A 22,324-nucleotide genomic window follows, 5' to 3' on the forward strand; every position below is an offset into this window, starting at 1 on the left:
TAGGTGGTGAGCTAGGAAGACTTTTACATTGCTTACTTGGTTCTTGAGGAGAAAGATACAAAGGAAGGAAATATGTAATCCTTTGTTTCTACTTTAGCAAAAAAAAAGTGTTGTACAGAGATATCAGATCATATTTTTATGTAAAAAATTATTTCCTGGAGAGGGTCTTTTGAATCTCAAAGCCTTGTAGTATTGTTTTGTTTCTTTGCTCTAAGATAGAGAGAGAACTTGTGTGGCTTTCCTGGCATGTCCATATGCCCGGCCTTGCTCCATTGGTAGAACTGGGGACCTGAGTTTCCAGAGCAGCTGCCCTCTGTCCAATCTCACCTGGTGCCATTCCTTCCACAGCAGCCAGGTCTCAGCCTCTCTGGCCTCCTCTTTTTAACTTCTCTTAAGGGTGATCCTCTGTGACCCACCCAGACACATAATTTATTAGTTTATGAACTATAAAAATTAAATGTATATGGTTTATAGGAGATAATCCTCTCTGAAGTATTGCTTATCTTTGAATTACAACCGGTTATTTCTATAATAGGCACAGGCCTAATTGCACTGATCACTGTGACTGCAGTTCCACAGGATGACCAGCTCTTTTACTAATAAAAATCATTAAACAGAGTATTTTACTGAGCTTATTGAAATCAGTAAAATGACTGAAAAGCTTAGTGCTGAATACAGAGTTGCTTTTTTTTGTGATGTTCTTGTGATGTTTTACAATGCTTTCATTGAGATAGGGGTGAAGTTGTTTCTCTCTAATGAGTACTTAATTAATATGAAACCACTTCATCTTCATTGTTGAGACTTTCTTAATCATTGTGGCATAACAGTAGCATAAATAGGAAATAACAAGTCTTGCTTCTTGCTTAAAGGGATTTTGGACTTAATTGAAAAAAAGAATTATATTCTTTATATGAAGAACTTCTTGCTTGTTGTTGTTTTTCTTTTTTAAGGATTTGGACTAATTTACTAGGAATTTTAATGTAGGAAGGTAGGCTCTGGCAAGTGAGTAAAGCCATGATACTTCTTTTTATTAGATAATTTTATTGTGTTTTCTTGCCATGTGCAACCTAAGTTTTACTTAGATGATACACCTTTTCATCCACAATCCAACAATGTATTTATGGTGTTCTGCTTTTATGAAAAGTGAACCTTTTCATCTTGTATGACTGTATCTCTTGAAAGATCATATCTTTTAACATAAAAAAATTGAATAGATTGCACTTCTTATCCGGTATTTCCTGGGTTTCATACTTGTGATGGTAACTGAAGTCAGTGTGCTGTTTTCCTGTGATTTCCCTTCTGACAGGTATTGCTTACATTGGGTCACTTACACTTATGGGATTTCTCACCTCGCACTCAATTGCGTTGAAATATATCCATGGAAACTATTTATTTTCTGCATGGGCATGCTCACTATAAATATTGTATGTGGATTTTTATGAAGGATATTTTATTATTTAATATTTTATTTTGAAAAGGTAATTATCGTAAGAGTTGGTCTCTGACTGTCACATTTATGCCCTCAAGTAGAGGATAAAAGGGAGATGTTTAATAATGAAGAGCTGTAATGAGAACTGTTCTGTTAACCATTGAGGAAGCCTGGAACAAGGCAAAATGTTTCCACCGTAAAATAAAACAATGCCTGATGATTTGAAGGGAGTACCCAGGAACAGTGAAACAAGTCTGTCTTGTGTTGTGAACAACGGTGCTCTTGCTAGTTTTTCTTAAGGCATCAACAAATTAAAGTAGGGAGGGACAGCAGAACAGGGAAGGGATTTGCAGATGCTGATGTGCAGCTTCTCTGAAGAGAGATGGAGTGGGAGGAAGGCCTGGTGGTAAATTAGCAACAGTGGCTGGTTGAAAAGGCAGGTTGAAGGTAAAACTAGCAGTAGGTTTTGGAAAAAGATGTTCTAGGAAAACGCTTGTTTACAGTCGTGTACCTGAATGTGTAAGAACAGGCCACAACTGCATTTCCCAGTTAGTGAAAGATGTTGCAGTAATTGCACTTTGCATTTCACCTCTCAAGCATATGTGGCATGGATATCAAGGACCAGGCTTCAGAATATGTGTGTACATTAGATAAAAGGGCTGCTTTGAGTATTTCAGCATGAGAGAATTGCCTGCATGCAATATTGCTGACTCTGATGTCTGTCATGGCTGCAAAAGCCTCCAGCACATTAGAATATCAGGTGACTTTGGCAACTGCCCTGTTTGTGAAAAGCACATGTTGCACTTTTTTTCTCACCTGCTGTGTGAAGATGACAGGGGAAAGGGTGCTTTAGAAAAGTGGCTGCTGAGGTAAGAGGTTACTCACAACTGCCTTCTGAAAGAAGAACATCCTTACCCGTTCAAATCCCCCAAAATTTACAAAATACTTCAAAACTTTAAAGAATTCTAGTGCTTTTAGACAATTATGCCTTCAGCAATTGCAGTCCTCTGGGAAAGGGTTTTATTTCTTAGGGAATTTTCCCATGAGCTAATATGGTAATTGTTTCACAAAGCATGTTTAGGTAAACTTTTCGATGTTTTCAATGTGGATTCAGCTATAGGGTTTTGTGATTTAGGAGTATTCACATTTATGCACCTTTTTCACTTAGCTTTTAAAAACATTTTCTACTGTTGTATGCAAGAAGCAAACAAAAATTAAATTGTGCAAGCAAGAAATTCTGTTTATCTAATCTGTAGGAAGAAAATGATAAAGCTTTTTAAACCAGTGGTATTTTTCGAGTACAAAATTATTGAGTTATAAGCTTATGTGCTTTTGTTATTACAGCTGGGTCAGTTTAAGCTTGTTTCTGACCTTAGGTTCCCTTCTTCCCTTTAACCTTTTTGTGCCTCAGAGCTCACTCAGTTCATGGGAAGTCTGGCAGAGAGGAGACACTTGCAGTGTTTGGACAACTGAGCATTTCTAGATACCCAACTGTCACGAATTGTTCTTCGTGCACTTAGGAGGAGGCAAGCTCCAGTAATTTTTGCTAAATGTTTTCCTTCCCCCCACCCCCACACCTTTTTTCAGTTTTACTTTTTAAGAGTAAGAAAGTTGTGAAGTTGTGTTCCGCTTCAAGTACCCTTCTGCTGGTCCTCCTTCATCTGGTGAAGTGCTGGACTATTGATGACTGTGACCAGTGCTAGTTTTAAACCATTAAGCAGTTGGTATTTCCAGCCATTTTGCTGAAGAGTTTAATTTTTTCAAAATCCATCTTAAAAAGTTTGTGTTCATGTCGGGAAAAGAGCAGCTTCTTTTACAGCTTCTGTATAATATGCCAAGAGCTGCAGCTGATTTAAAACAAAGGTTCAGAAAAACCAACAAGGTCTATTCTAAACAGGCTCTGAGTGTGAGTAAAGCATTTCAGGCACATCAGAGGTGAAAATTCTATCCCGTCATTATGTCTCTAGAAGCTGAGGGAGTTGGAACTGATCAGACCTTCTGTAAAGCAGAGTGCAAAGGAGTCATTGGTGGTGTTTTTCCTTGTGTTCAGGATGACATTTTTGTGCTGCATTTACAGTCTGAGGACTACTAGCTGGTGAAATAACATAGCTCAAGCACAGTGTGGTCCTCAGAGCACACAGTGGTCCTTGTCATTAGGCCATTGTTTTTTCATGGGTTTGGTGGCACCAATGTTTTTGTAATCAGATTTCAGTCAGTTGTGATTTGTAACTGGTGAAGTACTTTAAACATCTTGATGATGATGTGATCAATCCCATGAGCTGATTACTATTACTTTTATCATTCTTATCTGGCTTAATTCTGGAGTTTTCTTGGAGGAGGGTTTTTTTTTAATGCTTGGCACAGACTGTGGTCCTTTCTGTGCCTCTTTTTGCATTATTTGCTTCTTGCAATTAAAAGAAACTGTTCTCTGTTCTGGTTAACACCTTGAACACTGTTGTTGGTAATTGTTGTTTCTGTTGTACCTCCATTCTTATCTTTGGTTTCCAGATTGTCCTGAGTCATGGCTGAGATGTTCATATTTTTCCACTTTTCCCTAAAGATGTGCTCTTTATTGGTGGCAGTGTTAATTGTAGGATCCATAGTGTTCAGTTCTTCTCAAGGAAGGGACTTGAATTTCCCCAGTACAGGAACAGAAGGTGATTGTCCTGTGGGGTGACTTTGTTCCTTGACTCTAAATGCATCTCAGATTCTGAACTTCAGTATCCTGATAGCATCCTAGACAAGGATGAAGTGTAGTGTCTCTGGAGATACCTTCTATGTTAGAAGCTTCTATGTTAGAAGCAAAAAGGACAATGCAGTGTGTGCATGCCTGGATATTAGAAAACTGGGTTTCTCTAAAATATTGTCTTGGGACTTCTGCTGTTGCTTTTTATTTAAATGTATACTGCAGCCTTTTAAGTGAAAAATGTTTCTTGGTGTCAGTTCTCAGCTAAATTGTATGTGTTGCCCATGACTAGGGATGAAAGAGTTAACACAGTTTTCTAGCAGCTTATTTTTTTCCACTGTTTCATGATTAAATATTTAAAGATTTGTAATGGTTTGGATGACCATGATAAGTGATTCTATTATTGTTCTCTATTTCATATGCATACTTGTGTATACGTGTGTTAGAGTTACTTGAATTTTAACGGTGATGGATGATGAAGTTGGAAATAGTACCTACACATCTCTTTCTCTGTTTAAGTGTGAATTACCTATTCAAGCACGCACCATAAAGTGCAATTAAATGTGTGTCTCTTGTGTTTAGGATTGGTGGTGATGGTTTTACTTGTGCTTTCTTTTGCTTACCTCCTCCTAAGTATTAAAGTTCCAGAAAAGGGAAAAACAGTGCAACAAAAAGGGATACTGGAATCCATAGAAATAATTGTAAATTTTGTCTCCTTTTGTAGCTGGAAGTGACCAGCTTTTCTTAGGACTTTAGTGAGAGTTTAGTAAAATAAGTGGTATAGTTAAAATAAATGCTGGATGGGCTTAAGGGATGATTTTTGTTGAGTTTCAAACTTCTATTGTATTTTAAACATATTTCTCATTTTGGTTCAGTTTAATAATCCACGATGTAGAAGTTCTTAGAGCTGTTTTGCAGGACTAAGTTATGGGGTTTCTTTTAATGAAAAACCATGAGGGAACTCAAAGCTTGTCTTCTGCAGGATGAGGTACTAGCATTTTAAATTACATTTTGATTTGTGTGTGTGCTGGAGAAAACTCTTTCAAAATACAGCAGGTGATACATTTAAAAAGAATTTCAGAAGAGTTGCCAAGCTGTTTGAAGTCTAATTTGCCCAGCCTTGCTACTCATAAAAGTGTTTGAGAGCTCCAGGAGACACCTTTACTTTGTTTTTGTTGCTCTTTGAAATGAGAAGGTAGGGGGATGATTCAAGATAAATAGTGAAGAATTACATTGTAAAATTAGATAATTAAAAGAGGGCAATAAAGCTCTGAAAAACCTTGAAGTGTGGGCCATTTTCTACTTTCACTATGTGTCTGAAGTTCTAGTAGACCAATACCTATGATTAATTTCAAAACAGCATCAGTGCTGCAGAGTATCTTTGAGCAGAAGTATTAGTCCTTCTGTGGAAAGGGAAGGACATCCCGTATTTAGTAAAGAGTTTTGCATCTTGGTCAGTTTTCTTGAGGATCAGTTATAACTATTGCCTTGCAAACAAGAGTGTACCCATGTCTTCCTGGTAGTCTGGAACCTGTTTTGAGGAGTAGGGTAGCAACTGAAATGATGTCTGAACTGAGCAAGTTGTCCAAATCCATCCAGAGGTGTTCTTACGTGACAGATAGTTCTCCCTTGTTCACTGTCTCACATCTAATTTGTTTCAAAGGACCTTACTGCATTTTGTAATAATAAATAGAACCATTTTGTGATACAGTTGATTTAAAAACACGACTGTCCAGGAAGAAAGGCAGAGCAGATGAATGCTCTTCTGCTGTACAATGAAATTATTGGAAATGTTGGATCCATTAAAAATTTAGTTCCCCCACTAGCTCTCCCAGTATTTTAAGGATGAGCTTCATCATGCACAGTATTAAGTGTCTTGCTTTCTGATTGTCTGTCAGTATTTCTTAGGAGATGGACTACTGGCTTCCTCATTAGTCCTTTGGGAATAGTTACAGGTATTCAAAGGCTGAAATTGGAGTTGAATCACTTCCAGTCGTGTTTGGTGTTTTGTGGAGACCAGTGGGAAAGCTTATAGCGATCTGAATGAAATTTTTACCACAATTGTTGCTCTCCAACTCTCCCTGTTCCTTTGCCATCAAGGGGATATCTCTGGCATGCTTAACTGGTCTTTTTTCCCTAAGGAAGTGGATCACACATCATAAGTAGTATGTCTGTAAAAACAAATTGAAAGAAAGTAAAAGCTACTCCGCTTGGTTATGCTGTTGTACATGAAGGTGATTCTTCTGAGGCAATTTTTTTAGAGTACATCCTAAAAAAGGGGTGGTAAACTTATGTTACTGTCCTGACTTTTTCCATCTTTTTCTTTCTTTGAATCTCTGATACACAGAGGCAAGTAAAAGAGCATAATATGTTTGATGGAAAACAGGCTAATGCAGAATGGGAGAAGACACATGAAATTGTGTTGCTATGCAGTATATAGCATACACAGTTAGCGGTACTAGGCGGGCAACTAACTTAGGGTTTTGTACAGGTTTCTCCACAAGATTTCCACCATGCACTTTGGGAATTCAGAGCTGAGGTGCTCTTGAGCAGCTTTTATTGACTTTGCATCCCATAGTTCTGATAAGATGCCTTGAAAATGAGCTTGTTAATTTTGCCATACTGCTGTCAAAAGGCTTTGACATTTCTAAAGGTGTCACTGAATACGGTGTAGAGAAGATATTGTGATAACTGTAACTTTCTTCTTGAGCTTCCCCTTATTAATTTTTAGTTTTTATGTAGAAAATTGATTTTAATTTGCAAACTGCAAGCCAACCTTGGAACTATGTCTTAAATCCCAGTGATATATCCTCTGTTAAAAATTATAGTAAATTCTGCTGTATTTTAAAAAAAAAAAAAAGGAAACCATACTGCACATAGCCTACCCATCCATTACCATTGTCTGTAGTGACTTTTCTGACTTACAGATGTTTCAAGACATGCAGAAATGGAGCATGAATTGGGACGTTGTCAGGGAATGGCAAATAGCAGTGTCTCTTGTTGCATTTTTAAGCATGTAAGAATGTCTAAACAAGAACAAGATTCTTGCTGCTGAGTTTATTAACCTCCCACTTGATGACTTACCTTATCATTTCAATATTAATTTTGATTTCCTTTAGTTACTGAATCAGGATTTCTCCCTCTTCTCTGCCTTAATCCCTGCCTCTCAAGTGGGCTCTGCTTTTGTATTTACAGACTATGCAGCACTTTCCTACTGATGCTCTGTATGAAAATGAGGTGTTTTCATGACTATCCAATAGAAAAGTAGATGATCCTTATACTTTGTAAAAAAGGAAGGCAGGCTGTATACCTAAAACTGGTGTATTAAGAAGTGTTTATTGCAGTCTTTCATTGTTAGTATTTTTCTGAGCTGCCCTTCAGTGGATAGGAAGAAAAGGATTTACTGAGTCACAGGAGGGCACGTTCTGCTTTGTGTTTTGTGCCTATAAGCTCCATTCTAACAGCTCTGAGATATAGCATCAACCTGCCATAACAAGATGTGCATAATAAAGTAAAAACAGAGTGCTCATCTTTATTTTCCCTGCGGTTTGGTCTCTGCCTCGAGAACTGCCCCATGCTGCATCCCAGACTACTTTGACGGTCTGATTGTCTATTTGCTCTATTGTTGCCTTTCCCTGGTCTTAAAATTAAGAGCCAGACACGGTTAAGGGGAAAAGGGGTTTTTACCTCGGTGTTTATTTAAGGATCCTCAAGGTGCACCACTTCCTCCAGGTGGAATGCGCCAAAAGGCACCTACACGATAGATCACGTATACAATTTATAGGCCTTGCCAATTAGGATATCTGTCAAAGATTCCCCAATGAGAAGCTCAAATGAACCCCCCCATTCCGAGGAATCCCTCCCTGGATGGGTCTATCTTAGTTTACAGGATGTTCTAGGGAAGACCTTGGTTTCTCAGGATAGCATAGGGCTTTCTGACCTCCAACTGCTAGGCCTCCAGGATGTTTGGTCTCCTGGCTTAACAGAATATTGGGTCTAAGCTAAGTTATCAGACTTAAGGAATTACTAGTATGCATTCTAAAAGCACTGGAGATACATAAAAGCTATATAAAAGGTATATATAAAAAAAGGCAAAAAATCATCGTGGCATCACTATAAACTTTGAGACTTTAGCCGTGAAGTACAAGACCCATAGGTGTTCCCCAGAACAGCATGTTCCAACAGGGAAATAGAAAAACCTTTCCTATTCTTCCCAGTAATTCTCAGTAGTAGCACACAAAGCAGTGAGAAAGATCTATTTCTGGGTAGAGAAAATTTTCATCACAATGCTGCATCTGAACCATGACCTTAAGAGGATTTTTTGGGGAATGAGGAGGGACTGTAACATAGGTTAAAATTGTATAAAGAAGAATGTTTTTGTGAATTCAGAGCCTAATTTTGGGTAACTGGGGAGGTGTATTTGATCTCTCAAAGACCAAGTTGTCCAGATGTAACACAGTTAAGACTATGACTCGAATCTTTGTTATGTCACTAGAGGAAATACCTGAAGATAACTCTTTGCATAGAAACGTCTGGACACAAACAAAAGCAAAAGGCATCTTTTGGCTTTATTTTGACTGGCAGTGGAGGGTAACAATAAACTGGTTTTAGTTTCTTTTCTACCACCAAGAAAGGAGAGGGGGGTATAAGAAATTAACAGAAATGAAAGAGGGGGAAAAATAAAACCCAGCACAAATACTGCTTATTTTTTAAAAATTGATTTTGGTGAAGAAAGGACTCTTCTATTAACAGCATAGTGTAGTCCTCAGACTGGATTAAACAGTTGCATAATTTTAATTTGATTGAGACAAAGCAGAGCAAGAAGCTTCTACCAGTGTATCTGCTGAGTGCCCTGCTGGGATGCTAATGTTTTCAGTAAGTCAAGGTTGCATATTTAAAAGTAAATGGTCCCTTTGCGTTATATCCTTCTTCCTGTGGCTAAAAGGAAGAAGTTTTAGTTAGAATTCTGTTTAACTGGAGCCTTCACTATCGCTCAGAGTTTCTGAGGGAGAGAAACAGAGGGTCCTCCTGGATGTGCAAAATATGTGTGCTTTTGGGCCAGCACTGACTGTGTGGTGTCATGGTGGAGGAATGTCTCCCACATGCTTACAGCGTTTTTGTTCAGTTTCATTTAATCTGTGATGATGGTAAAGTAATACAATTTTTTGCAAAATGTTTTGTCTTTTTTAATCCTATTACTTTAACGTTATGCTGTTAAAATCCCATTCTAACATTGTGTTTATATGGGAAAATTTAGTATACCCTTCTGTGTGGTCTAATTTTCATTTGTGATCTCTGTGTATCAATACTGCCTCCAGCACAAAGTGAAAGCCAGATTAATTTGTTTTGAAAAAATTCAGACCTTGGGGTAGAAAGTGAGAGGATAAGTTGTGTGGTAGGTAGAAGCACTGACAATTTCAGCATGGGCACCAGGTATATGTATTTAGTCTGTGGTAGAGTTTGAAGTTTATCATAGACAAAGTGTGATTATCTCACAGATTTATCTGCAGTGCAGTTTCTCTTTGCTTTGTTGCATTGTTTCAAGTTATCTTACCTTTGAAAGCTGATGAGGACTTTGTAATATGGCAGCTTTTCCAGGAGTATTGTTTGAATTTCTGAAGGGAGTACCAGTCTTAAAATCAGAATTTCCATATGAAGTTTAGGTGTGTCTTTGATGTTTCTTCTTCTTGTTTGCACTATTTATTTCCTGCAGTTGTTCTAGGAAAATTTTAGTGACTTGCTCAGATGCAGATGTTCTAAATCAAATACCTTTTTCTTCTTAATTATATAATTACAAGAGATCAGAAACAACAGAATCATACAAATCCTTGCAGACAGATTTGAACAGGACATGCATCCTACTATCCTGTCCTAGTAAGCAAAATCTTCTGTTTCACAATTCAAATTCTTGTATGCTCCTAGCGGTGTTTCTAATAGGAGTTTCCTGTTAATTGGTGAGTTTACTGCAGTTAGCTTCGTATGAATTACTGATTCATACTGTTAAGTTGTGAATTAACATCTGAGTTGTAAGTGTTGCTTGGTGAACTGTCAAAGATAATGAGAGCCAATACCTGATACTGAAGTTAACATTGCATTTTAATAAACGCTCCTCAGGACCATGTGCCTGTGCCTATGCATACTTTTCTGCTAAGTTCCCCCAAAGTTTGAGTGCCAAAAATTCCAGATCAACCCCAGCACCAGCTACCAAAATCTCTTTCTCTCTCTGTTATGTTCTTGTATGAAAATGGGATCTCAAACAGACTTGAAATACAGGATCAAAATCAGATCTAGGTATTCTTTTTCAGCTGCCTGAGGTGAATGCAGAATCCTGTACTTCATGCTCTACTCAGTGTGAATGTAATATATTAATTGAAAATAAATATAGATTCTGTGGATCAGAGATACTGGAGGAGGGAGAGCTGTGAAAGGAAGTTCGTTGTGGGCACAGTGCAGGGCAATTCTGGGATCTGTTGCCTACATTTTTAAGCCTAGTGCACAGCAGAGCATAGAAGGCGTTTGTTTTTAACGATCGCTTATGATGAACTGGGTGTTGTAATCAAAGACTTGACAGGGATCCTACTTGTATATTAAAACTCTTCTTCCTTAATCTTGTTAGTACTGAACACAAGAGAAAAATATCTGTTGAGGAGCTTGGAAATTATTGTGTGTGTCCTCCCTGGGATGGTGCCCAGGACTGAAGTGTTTACCTCTGTCTGTTTGCTTAGCGTGAGGCATTTGTGATTGCTTCAGCACAGTGAGCAGCCAGGAAGATGGGAGTTTGCATGCATGTTGGGTGGCAAAGGGAGGGGATAGGCTGCTAGAGGAATGCCAAAGCACTGCATGCTTTCATTGCTGATGGGGAAAACATTTGGCCCTGGGTAAGAATATTTCAGACAAGGCTTGGAATATGTCCATATCACAACAACCATATTCTTGCTATCTCTTCAGTCACCTAAAAAAATGAACCCTAAACTCCACAGCATTCAACTTCATGCTGAAGAGAGAGTAGAAGAGCTAAAAATCTTGCTGGGGGAAGCAGGGAGCATCTATCAGTTTGGGATTTATGGTACCAGATGGACTGTGCTGTGTGTTCTGGCTCCAGTGATGGATATGTTAAGATTTGTCTTTCTCTCATGCATGCTGAGATGGAAAAAGGGAAAGCATCCATCACTGAAGGAGAACAAAGAAAGCCAGAAAAAAAAATTACACAGAATATGAAAGCACCATAGACAAAGAAACTGTTGTTACTTCTCTCTCTTACATCATAAGGGATCTCAATACATTTGGGCTGGGAAATCTAAACTGTATAAACCTTGTTGACATGCTGTACCAACCAATGCATACACACACTCTGCCCCACTCAACCTCCCCTCCCATAATGTTTAAGAAGTGTCCCCCCCATTTGGAAAAGCAGATTACAAATCAATTTTTCTTTTCTCGATACATAACAAATAAAACTAATAGTCTTACCTAGGATTTAATATGATCTTCTGTATTTAAAATGGAATGGATATGATTTCTTTAAATCGTTTTGGAGCACTTAGACTAACAAAGTGGATAAGCCAGCTTTTGGAATAAACTGACATGTGTAAAAACTGGCAGAGTTTTTAAACACTGTACATTTTAATTGCCTTTTGTTGGGGTATTATTACTTCAGCTGCACAATTATGGGAGCCTGCTGCATATTAGCACAGTTTTCCAATAACCTCAGGCTATATGCACTGAGTTGGATTTTCCTCTTCAGACTATCATCTTGGATTCTCCCAGACTACATACCACTGCTTTTTTTGTCTTTCTCTATAGCAGTGCATGCTGTAGGCAATAGTGAGTGTAATACTTTCTTCATTGTTAGGCAGTGAACACTATCAGCAGCTGCAATATTCAGGATTAGCCTTTTTGTTATTATTTGGCATCTGCAGTACCTACGTGAATCTGTTCAGTCCTGTTTCTCCAGAAGGCAGCTGGGCTCTCTGACTGAGAGAACACAACCATAAACATTTCCTGTAATTGTCACTATCCTCAGGAGTTCAGTCTTAATTGGAACTGCAGTTTTTCCAATGCAGTTCACTGAGATATATAAAAACTTGCATTTTATTTAAAAAACAGGGGTTATATTAAATGACATCTTCACGCTTTATAATGGTGGAATGGGGTCAGATCAAGGTTCTCAAAGCTACACCACAAATCAGTTCCTGAGTAAGACCTATAATCCAGGTCTCATAACCCCAAGCTTCATCCTTGGTCTGCTAGCAAGCAGATGTCTCTGAATTAATTATGCTACAGAAAATGTATCAGCTGGTATTCTGCTGTACAGCAAATGTATTTCAGAATAGTAGATAAAATCTAGGACTTTCCTGGGGCTTGTGGACTTTATTTTTCTCTAGGAGGTGTCTGTCATCTAAGCTTCATTTGAATTTTTTAAAACTGAAATGAAAAGGTTCACTGGCTTTTGAAAAGGGTCAGAGAAAACAGTATTTCTATTTATTTTTATGGTTACATGTTTAAAGATGCATTGGCTAAGGGCTGAGCTTCCATGATACCCATAATTTTGGTTTTACCTTTCTTACCTTACTTGCCACCTTTGGAAAATAAAGGAGCCATGTACTGGTTAATGAAAGAGAGGAAGGAAGCAACTGTTTCATGTAGACTAAATTACAGGGTATTCAGTTTTGCTTGTTTTTCCTAAATTGTCATAGGTATCGAAAACCATGGTGATCAATGAAATTTAAGATTTACATGCTAGCATCAGTTGCCAGCATGTCACTTAAATCAGAGAATCAGTTAAGACATGAAATTACTTGGAAGAATTCCAGAAAAGGAGTAACATTTTATTCCAAGAATAGTTGCACTCCTGTTAGGGTGGGTGGAGTGATGTTGAGACTATTTATGCTACAGGTGAAAATGGTAGAAGAGGTAGAAGCAGTACAGTGTTGCATTTTAGGGAAGAAAGGAGATTTCTCAAGAAGACCATTGAATGGTATCCTTCTGCAAAATTAAAATGCATGTGCACACAAACATACACACAAAACCAAACCAAAATGAACAAAAGAACCCCAAACCAAACACAATACATCTATTTAGTTTCATGTTAAGGACACCCAAAATTGCTAGAAACATTTTTTTTTTTATCTAAGTCTTGTAGAGATACACACAGAAACAAATCTTGTGTACATATGCTATAGTGTTCAATAATTCTTTTGTTTGACTTGCATTATGAATTTGATTTCTCTGGTCATGACACTTGTGGCTTTTTGTGTCCTCAGTACTAATGCCATTTGGCTGAAAGGTAGTAAAAGGTGTTATTCTTGTCAGTATCCTGGAACTGGAAAAGTCTGCCTGGATCATCAGACCAGTGAAATTCAGGTTCAGAAAACCATGCAAAAGTTTGGAGACATGTAGGCAGCAAATACCAGTGGCAACAGAGCACTTGAAATGTCCTATAGACTTCAGTCAAGACTAGAAAGCACAAGGATACATGGTGTCACACTCAAGAATAAATATTTTCAGAAGTTTTGCTGTCACGCTCAAGGAGATCAGAGTTGTATCAGAACTGTTTTATTTTAAATAAAATTATTCAGTTGTGTAATTTGCAGAAAGTTGGATAAAGGTCGTGTTTTCCCTGCTCTTTGAAGTCTTCATGAAAAACATGACTTCAGTGGGAGCAAGACCACAATAATTTCTCTTTCGTTACTGTTTTTCTCCATTTCTACCATTTTAAACAAGGTAACACTATTTGTTCTGTCAGCAGTCTTAATAATGTATTATACTTTAAAAATGATTATTTTGGGATCATGGATTAGGTTTTGGAAGAACTAAGTGCTGCTCTTGGACTATAAATCTGTGGTGGTTAGTTAAAAGGCTAAATGAACTTTAACATGTCCTGTCACTTTGACCTCAGTGGAATTAAAGCAAGTAGCAGGGCAAGTTCAGTGGCTTTAGATGAATTATTATTAGTCAAATCCTTGCAAAGCCAAATAAATGTTACATCATTCTGTTTTGTAATTTTCATCCAGAGAGCTCTGGCTGACTGATGACTTCCCATATTCTGGTCCATGCTTTCCTGCTAGCAATACATTTCCTGTCCTGATACTCCAGTCTCTACATGTCTTCTGATTTTGGCCTAATGGAGTCTGTTCTGATTCTGTTGCGTTTACCATGCCTATGGAGTCAGCCTGACAAACTGAGGATCAGTCAGATCTGTTCCTTATGTGATTTGCCTGCAGTTGTGTGTGTGTGTGCACATGTCCACAGTTCATGACTGGAGCCTGTGCTCAGCAAGGCAAGAACTTAAGAGAGTCCTGGTACTGCTCCTGTTTTGATCGGATGTAATTTCTGAGTTGAACCAGAAGACACATGTGTCAAGACCTGGAAGTTTCCCAGCCCTGCATGTGAAGCAGAAGTGCACGTAGCACTCTGCACATTGAGCTTCTGGTCTGCAGTACGTGTCTGCAGGTGCCTGTCTGGGATGTGTTTGTATGGGCTGGTTCTGTGGTGTCAAGCAGTGGTGGCTGGGACATGTTCAAGGATGTTATTGATTTTTCATTTGTTCTGCTTTTTCCCCCTAAAAATTCCTACCTTTATTTTATTTTGGTTTTACTCTGCCCAATATTGCGCTTTGGAAAGCACATTAAAAAAATACAGATTTATAAGAAGGCTATTCCTATTTCTTTCATGTTCCTTATGCCTAAATTCTGCTCAATAATTGCCATCTTTCCATGTGCATTCTTTAGTCAAGCAAATAAGCTGAATTTAATGAGATCTTTTTCCTTATGCAAGGACCTTTTCAGCATGAAGAGAGAAAGATAAGTAGTAATATTTGTTAGCATATATCATAAGGAGAAATGTTAGTATTTGTAGAAGGAACACAAGGTTGTGGATTGCAGTTGTAACCATTCATCCTTGAATGATTCCTGAAAGTAGGGTATATTTGCATAATGCAGGCGTGTTTTGGAGGAGGGAAAGAGGAAGGAGAATATTTTTGTCTTTTTATTCTTACTCTTGTTTTCCTCTCTCATTCTCAGTTCTGATACAGTTTCAGTTTTGACAAGATTTTCTCTCTTGCCAGATATCAACACAAGCAAAAATGTGTTCAATAGCAGTACGTGAAGTTTACTTGTATTTGTTCAGTTCTCCTGTGCATAGATGGTGAGAATACTGAAGTGGGGAAAAACCCCATCCACCTGGTGTTCCTGACACTTCTACTTTAGCTCCAACATCAGCCAAAGTCACTTGGAGCAGCTTCCTTAACTCAGGTTGTCAACTTTGTGGAGCAAAAGCTGAGGCTGGCTGGTGAGATGATGTGGAGCTGGCATGTTCTTATCCTACTGGTGTCCTTTTTTTGTCTTGCAAGGTGAGCAGGGGTTGACATTAGGTGCTGTGTGAAGATCTTGAGTGCCTGGGCAAGCTCTCAGCTGACTGGGTGAGGTGAGGTTCTGCTGTGGCACACTGCCTGAGCAGTGCCACACAGCTACAGCAGAAGTGGGAAGCCTCAGTGTGCAGAGGCTTCTCTCTGTCATGGTGTCTAGACATGCTGTGATTATTTCTTTGCTCAGTTCAGTGTGTAGCCAAATGTCTTTTCAAGTATAGTAGAAAGGTGTGAGCACAGTGCCTGCACCCATGTAACAGTGAAGGTGGTAACTGCGTGTGTGCTCCGCCAGATTTAATCACGCAGCTTGGTCATACCAGTGACTTTAGTACCATATCCTATCAGCAGCAGGAATCAGCACTGCCATGTGTTTAGCTTTAAATCTTGTGAAGATTTCTTGAAACCTTCCACTAATATACACCTATGTGTATTTTTATCCATTTGCACAAGTCCCACCCTCTGCCCTGCTGTCCCATTCTTTTAAATTAATGGGATTCTGGAAAATAAAATGTATCATGGCTGAATTCCCCTCTTGTGTACCTGTGTTTATCATTGAGAGTAGGGACAAACAGCTGTTTGGAAAGTGAGTTTGTCTGTTGTTTTTCCTGACCATTTTCATGGAAGTTTTTGTGTTAGACTGAAACTGATCATCAGTTCCAGTAGTCATTTTGAAAGGAAAGAGTGGGAGACAGAGGCATGAGGCAAAGCCACACCAGCCTTTTTGCTTTAGCAACTGATACTAAACCAAAGCAAAAAGAAACTAAACCATGGTTGCATACCTCCCAGTAAAATAATTGATGTGGTTTTTTTGCAGTTAGACTTCTAATTTTGGTGACTTTATTTACAGTTTCTGTAAGACAGGTTTGGTGTGGGCTGTGTAGACTGAGTTAGTCTAATTTTAGCTTAAATTAGTGAATACTCAGGCTAGTTTCTGGTGTTACCGTACCCACAGCATGTACTGTGTTGTTCTTGATGAGAGTGCCACCACAGTCATAGGAGCAGCAGGGTTGCCATATGAAGAAGTGTAAGGGAAGGAAGACGTGAATCTGTAGAAATCTAACCTTTATGTATTAGTTTTTATGTGCGTGCACGTTTTCCCTAAATCAATACGGTAGGTTCATACTCCGCTTTCCAGTTTTGTTTAGGCAATTGTTAAGATTAGAATAAAAGTAAACTTGCTATAGCTTTTATTTTGGTCAAATAAAATCTGGTATATTTATGTAGAAATAAGAATTGTGAAGTGAGTGGTGGAGGGACAATGGTCAGGTTCAAGTGGTTGTAGAAAACACTGGTACTGTTAGGCTTGTTTAGGAAAATTGAGGTGTATATAGCCTTCTTTTCAGAAGTCTAATAATTTCAGAGTCTAATAATTCAGCTGCTCATTCTGGTGTCGTGAGAGCATACATAAATCACTAGCACACTGCATCTTGGAGATGGGTTGCTTGTAGTTGTCTGTAGAACTTACTGCATGGTAACAGTTATAATTAATTACTTGACAGACTGAATGTCTCAGAGTAGTTTGTCATCAACATGCACTGGTGACGGGTAGTTTGAGTGTTGAGGTGTTCGAATATTCTTTGGTACGTAGTAGTATGAAAAGCAGAATTTGGTCCTCTTCCAAGTTTTAAATTTGTCCTTGCCTTTCTGAAAAGTGGGAGGCAAAGAAAAGGTAATGCAATGTCTTGTTGAAAATATAAGCTTCTCCTACCACCTTGGACTATGAAACTGAAAGTGACTTTCTGTCCTTTAGCTTTGATTGATCCCTATGGCATGGAGAAGACCATCTAAATCTGCTTTTGGTAACTTCTACAGCAGAGTTTGACGTCACTGAATTTCACGGAGGGGTGTGTATATGTGCACATATGATATAAATTCTTAATTTAGGAGAAAACATGTAAATTATAATCTGAAGTACTTGGCGATAGGGAGAATGGGATTCTTGGGAAATTTTGATGTGGTAAACATAAATCTGAATCTTTGTTGTCTAACCTGGGGAATTCTTCTTGTTCGTAAGATGTTTCCAAGCATTTTAACCATACGCATTTGGTAGATTTCCTGAGACTTCTATTGTCGGTGATTGAATGACGGACCCAGACCGGCAGGGAATCTGAATCATTTATTCCAAGGAGTGAGTTGGTTTTATACACTTTTCTAAGGCACAGTATTTCCTTACATGGCGTGACCTACCCTGTGTTGCCACATCACCAACACACTTCGTAGGGGTCTGCTGTGTGACACCTCCTCCCCCAGGGTCCGGTGGGGACAAGCCTCTGTGTGCTGCCATGTGCTCCTTTGTGCTGCCATGTGCCTCTGCAGGCAGGTTTTACAGCTCACAACCCAATTCTATCTTATAATTCCCCATATTCCATAAGTCAAGAAAGCACTGGAAAAAAATCACAAACACTTCTAGTCATCTAGTACACTCATTTCATATAAGTGAGTAAACAGAGCGGAACAATGACTCCTTTTTTGCCTCATGTCTCTGTTTAGGTTCAAGGGTGAACTGTTGATTGCTAGTGTATTTTTTCTGCTCCGTAGACGTTGTCAGTCTAGGAAATGAATGCTTAAACTGGACAGAGTACTACTGTTCTTTCTTGTGAAGTGCCGTTTTCTTGAGGTGTTGAGAGCCGGAAACTGCTGCGTGTTTCCTGTCTTCATGTTTCAAGTAGAGATAGCACTTGATTGATTAGAAACACTTTCTTTGTTTCAATAAATAAAAAAGCAAGATAATTTTTTTAATATTTATATTGTATTTGTCATTCCTACAAGATGGGTTATTGTCTTGAAATGTGCTTAATGATGCATCTCTTTCTTGAAAATGCCCTTTGTATTATTTTGAGATATTAGACAGTAACTGCATTTTTCTCTTGAACTTTATCTTTTGTGGAAAGATGGAAGAATACTAAAGTTTTACCCATCTGAATTTTGTCATGGATTTTACTCAGGGACAGATTTAAGTCCATGTATTTGACCTGTTTAATTTTAGTGGTGTTAAGGCACCAAGGCAAAATTTTATAGTAAGGATTTTTCTCAAATTCATATCTCATGGATTTCGGTAATTCTGCAGCAAGTATTCCTCTTCTGATTCTCATCCCAAACTGCCAGGTATTTTAAAGAATTATTTTTTTTTTCCTATCTCTTTCCATTTGGTTCTTGTTCACACTGTATTGTTAAAGTGCCTTACATTTCTAATTTATTGACTTGAAAGACATGTTTTATATCTGCAATAAATGTCTGAGAATTGCTGATGAGCTGTCTCCTCATTATCTATTATCTCTCTTTTGTGTTTCCTTAACTCCTAGGAGCCTTCAAGGTAGACCCACTTTTGCTCTGCACAAATGCTGAACAGAGGCAGTACGTGTTTACAGAGGGATGGTGACTAAAAGGTGGGTAAGAGACTTCATTTTGTTCAGTCAGTAGATGATGATGTCATGGAGAGATTGTAAGATGATGTCTGGAAAAAAGACTTGTGATGTGACTTTGTAGACCATTACAGTTGTTCTGCCTTTCTCTTTTCCCTAAGCTAAGGAAATTCAACAAATGGAAATGGGAGGAAGAAAAAGAACATGCAATTCTCCTCTCATCTTACCTCTCTTAAATTATGCTCAATTTCAGAAAGGGAAACTATGTAAAAAGGGGGATGTTTGTTTAAAGTGACACTTAAAGGGTAACTGTAAGAGTAACATGTTTGTAGGTGACTATTTCAGGATACTGTTTTGAAGGCTCCACACAAATGCTTACCATCAGTCTAAAAATGTCTTAGGAAAAGGAAGCCTGTATAGCTAAATGACAAGGTAGAGGAGACTATTAAAAGCAAGAGGACATCTTAAAAAAAGCTGTGTCTGTGTTCAGAGAAGGAAATAAGACCAGAACATTCCTCTATCAGGCAAAACAGAAAGTTAATAAATGCTTTTTTCAACCACACCAAGAGCAGGAAGCCAGCGTGAAGAGTCTGTGTGGCCGGTGTATGACACTATGAAGTGAACGATCCGAGATAAAGCAATGGCAGAAAACTGAGTAATTCCTGTGTGCATGTGCTCACCACTGAAAAGTGTGGGGTGGTTCCTGTTTTGGAAACCTTCTTATGGGAGGCTTAGGAGATTGCCTTTCTGGAACAAATTGCATGTTCTCAATTTAGCAGGTCCAGATGTAGTTTACCCAGGTTTTTATGAATGGTAGAGTGAAATGGACCAGCTACAGACTGCAGTAGGCAGCCCCTTGCTTTTAAGTGTCTCAGCAGTTGAATACTTAGAGATGTCTAATTTGATGCTGTATTTCAGAAAGCATTCATGTGGACTCAGGGAATCTAAAAACCAACGGGCCTCTTGTTTAAACTGAGTGGATTAATTAAAAAAATTAGATTAGTATCTCTGTTTTAGAAAGGACATTGAGTATTATAGTGGGGATACTGAGAAAGGATTGATTTCTGTGAATAAAAGCCTGATTAAGAGCATATTTAAGAACTGGTGAACTGGTTAATTTTATCCTTCAACTACTTGAAGGATGCTTACAAAGATGAGCCACTGATAGAGCCAATGTTCCTAGTTGTGGCAAACCATATATCAGGAGGTTAATGTGCAGATTGCAAATTAAAGTATTCCGATTTGGCATTGTAGGAAAAACTTTTTCCATAGGAATGTAGTGCAACACTGAATAAAATTACCTGGGGATGTGGTGGGGATGGCACCTCTCCCAGGGGGGAAGCTTTCAAGTCTTAGTTGAACAGTGCTGCCGCTGACCTGATCTTCTGTGGCTTTTAGTGGCTAGTCAGACTGGATAGCTGGATGAATCCCAGAGATCTTACCTAGCTGGCATTTTTGTAATTTGAAGTCAAGTCTTCCTAAAATGCTGTGGTCTTTTGAAGGAGACAACTGGCATGCAGATGAAAGACATCATTGGATGTATTGTTCTACTTAAATTAAGAAAAAGTATTTCATATTCAAAGTTCTCTTGAAAGTTTTTTAAAGGAACTAAACAAGCACAAGTTAAGGAGGAGGACTGACAACTGTGTAAATAATTGGTTAAATGGTAAGGAAAAAAAACTTCAGGAGAAAAGTGTGTTGGAAATCACCAGTGGATTTCCATAGATATCCCTGTGAGTGCCCAGGGGTATTTTCGTATTCATAAGTGACTTGAGACAAAAGTGTGGTGACAAGGTTTGTTTCTGAAACTAAGTTATTAAGGACGAAAGAAGGTAAAAAAAAAGGGGGCCGACTGAAAAAATGCAAAAGAACAGTATAAAACCAAGTGGCCATTAAAATGATGGAAGAAATTCAGGATCAGTAATGTTAAAATACTTTGAGTTAGCTTGAAGTCTTGAGACTATAAGCAGCAATTTACTGAAAAAATCAGCCCTATGCTTTAGTAGCAATCAAGAAGTAAATTTATTTCAGGAATTGCTCTGAAAGGAGAGAAATCAAAATATTAGAGCACTTTCTAAATCTGTGATGTTTTACATCTTAGATATGTTGTGCTGTCCTGGTCTTGTCATCTCAGAACAAATGGAGTAGAACAGGAAAAGTTTCAGAAAAGGGCAACAAGAATGAAGAAGAGCAGCAGGATGCAGAATTCATACATGGAGCAGCATCCATGCAAGAACAACTAACTAGATGAGAGTTTCCAGACTGGAAAAGAGATAGTGGCCAGATGCTAATGCTAGGTGTGTATAAAATTAAAGGAACTGTGAGGTGTGTGGATGGGAAATGAATACTCAGTGCTGCCTAATTTTGTATTAGAAAAGAGATGAGGTGAAACAGGCAGGGAACAGTTTTAAAGCTAGGAAAAGAAGTGTTTTGGTTTTTTGCATAGTGTGTAAGTCAGTTCTGAAATTTCTTGCCACAGCATGCTTTGTGTGCTGCATGGGTATAATGTGCTTCTGAACAAAGTTGGAAAAGGAGGTGGGAAAAAAATAGAAGATAAAAAAAAAGAGGTGATAAACAAAGGTATTACATCTGGGCAAGGAAGTGATGGAGCTGCAAACTGTGGAAAGTGTGAAGGGCTTTGGGAGGAGCGGAAGAGAATTTTTGTATATGACAGCTCTGAGCATCTGCTCTTAGCTGCTCCTGGAGACAGAGTAGGAGGTCAGGCTGGATGTTTTGTCTGAGTTGGTTTTGTCATTTCAGCTGGGCTAAACAGCCAGCCTGACCCACTGTGGTGGTTCTTACATACTATTTTATAAACAGTAAGGTTGCAGGGTACAGTCCCAGAAGAGAACTCTGTTGCTAACACTATTTTAAAAAATGCTAAGCTGTTATGTAATTTGAGCTCTCCCACTGAGCTTGGAGCCTTTTCCCTCATTGTGAGATAAATACTTTTAATCTTATTTTGGCACTTGATAAATGACAATTGAATTTTTTTTAATATGTTCAAGCTGTTTCTTTGAGAGTTCAATTCTTAGTCAAAAAATCTCAGTTTTCTGTTTACTGTGTTCCCTGTACAGTCTGTAGTGCCTGTCAGGGAGCGTGGAATTACCAGAACACCTTTTCTCAATCTGAAAGTTCTAGTGATCCCTGTTTTGGTGTAGAGACAGTAGACTTCAAGGGTAGAGATAAGCCAGATGAAATGGCAAAGCCTAAAGGAAGTACAAAGAGAATGAGAAAACACTGATAAATTTGGAGATATTTTTGTGCTTGCAAATTAGCTCAAGAAGCAAAGTGTTGGAGTTATCATGATCAAAGGAGAAAGGCTAAAAGTGACAGTGTTTCATAATGATAGCAGTTGAAATGGAACAGATAAGACTACTGGAAAAAAGATCGTTGTGGGAGAAGATTAGAGGAAAATAGGTAGATTGATCTGAAGGAATTGAATGAAAAGATTGAGAAACTACTGAATAAAATTCTGAAGA

General features: G+C 38.3%; 1 protein-coding gene across 5 annotated transcripts in view; it reads left to right on the forward strand.

Annotated features, from left to right (window-relative positions):
- SEMA5A (semaphorin 5A) overlaps positions 1-22,324 on the forward strand; it is a 322,127-nt gene that overhangs the window by 64,288 nt on the left and 235,515 nt on the right. For 4 of the 5 annotated variants that reach the window (XM_048312054.1, XM_048312077.1, XM_048312047.1 and 1 more), the window contains one exon: positions 18,783-18,866. The gene's annotated coding sequence lies outside the window, so the exon portion shown is untranslated. Of the gene's footprint in view, positions 1-17,230; positions 17,325-18,782; positions 18,867-22,324 lie in introns of those variants that run through there. The other variant, XM_048312059.1, reaches the window with a different exon arrangement.

This window comes from Corvus hawaiiensis, chromosome 1 (genome assembly GCF_020740725.1).
Source record: "Corvus hawaiiensis isolate bCorHaw1 chromosome 1, bCorHaw1.pri.cur, whole genome shotgun sequence".
Classification (NCBI taxonomy): domain Eukaryota; kingdom Metazoa; phylum Chordata; class Aves; order Passeriformes; family Corvidae; genus Corvus; species Corvus hawaiiensis.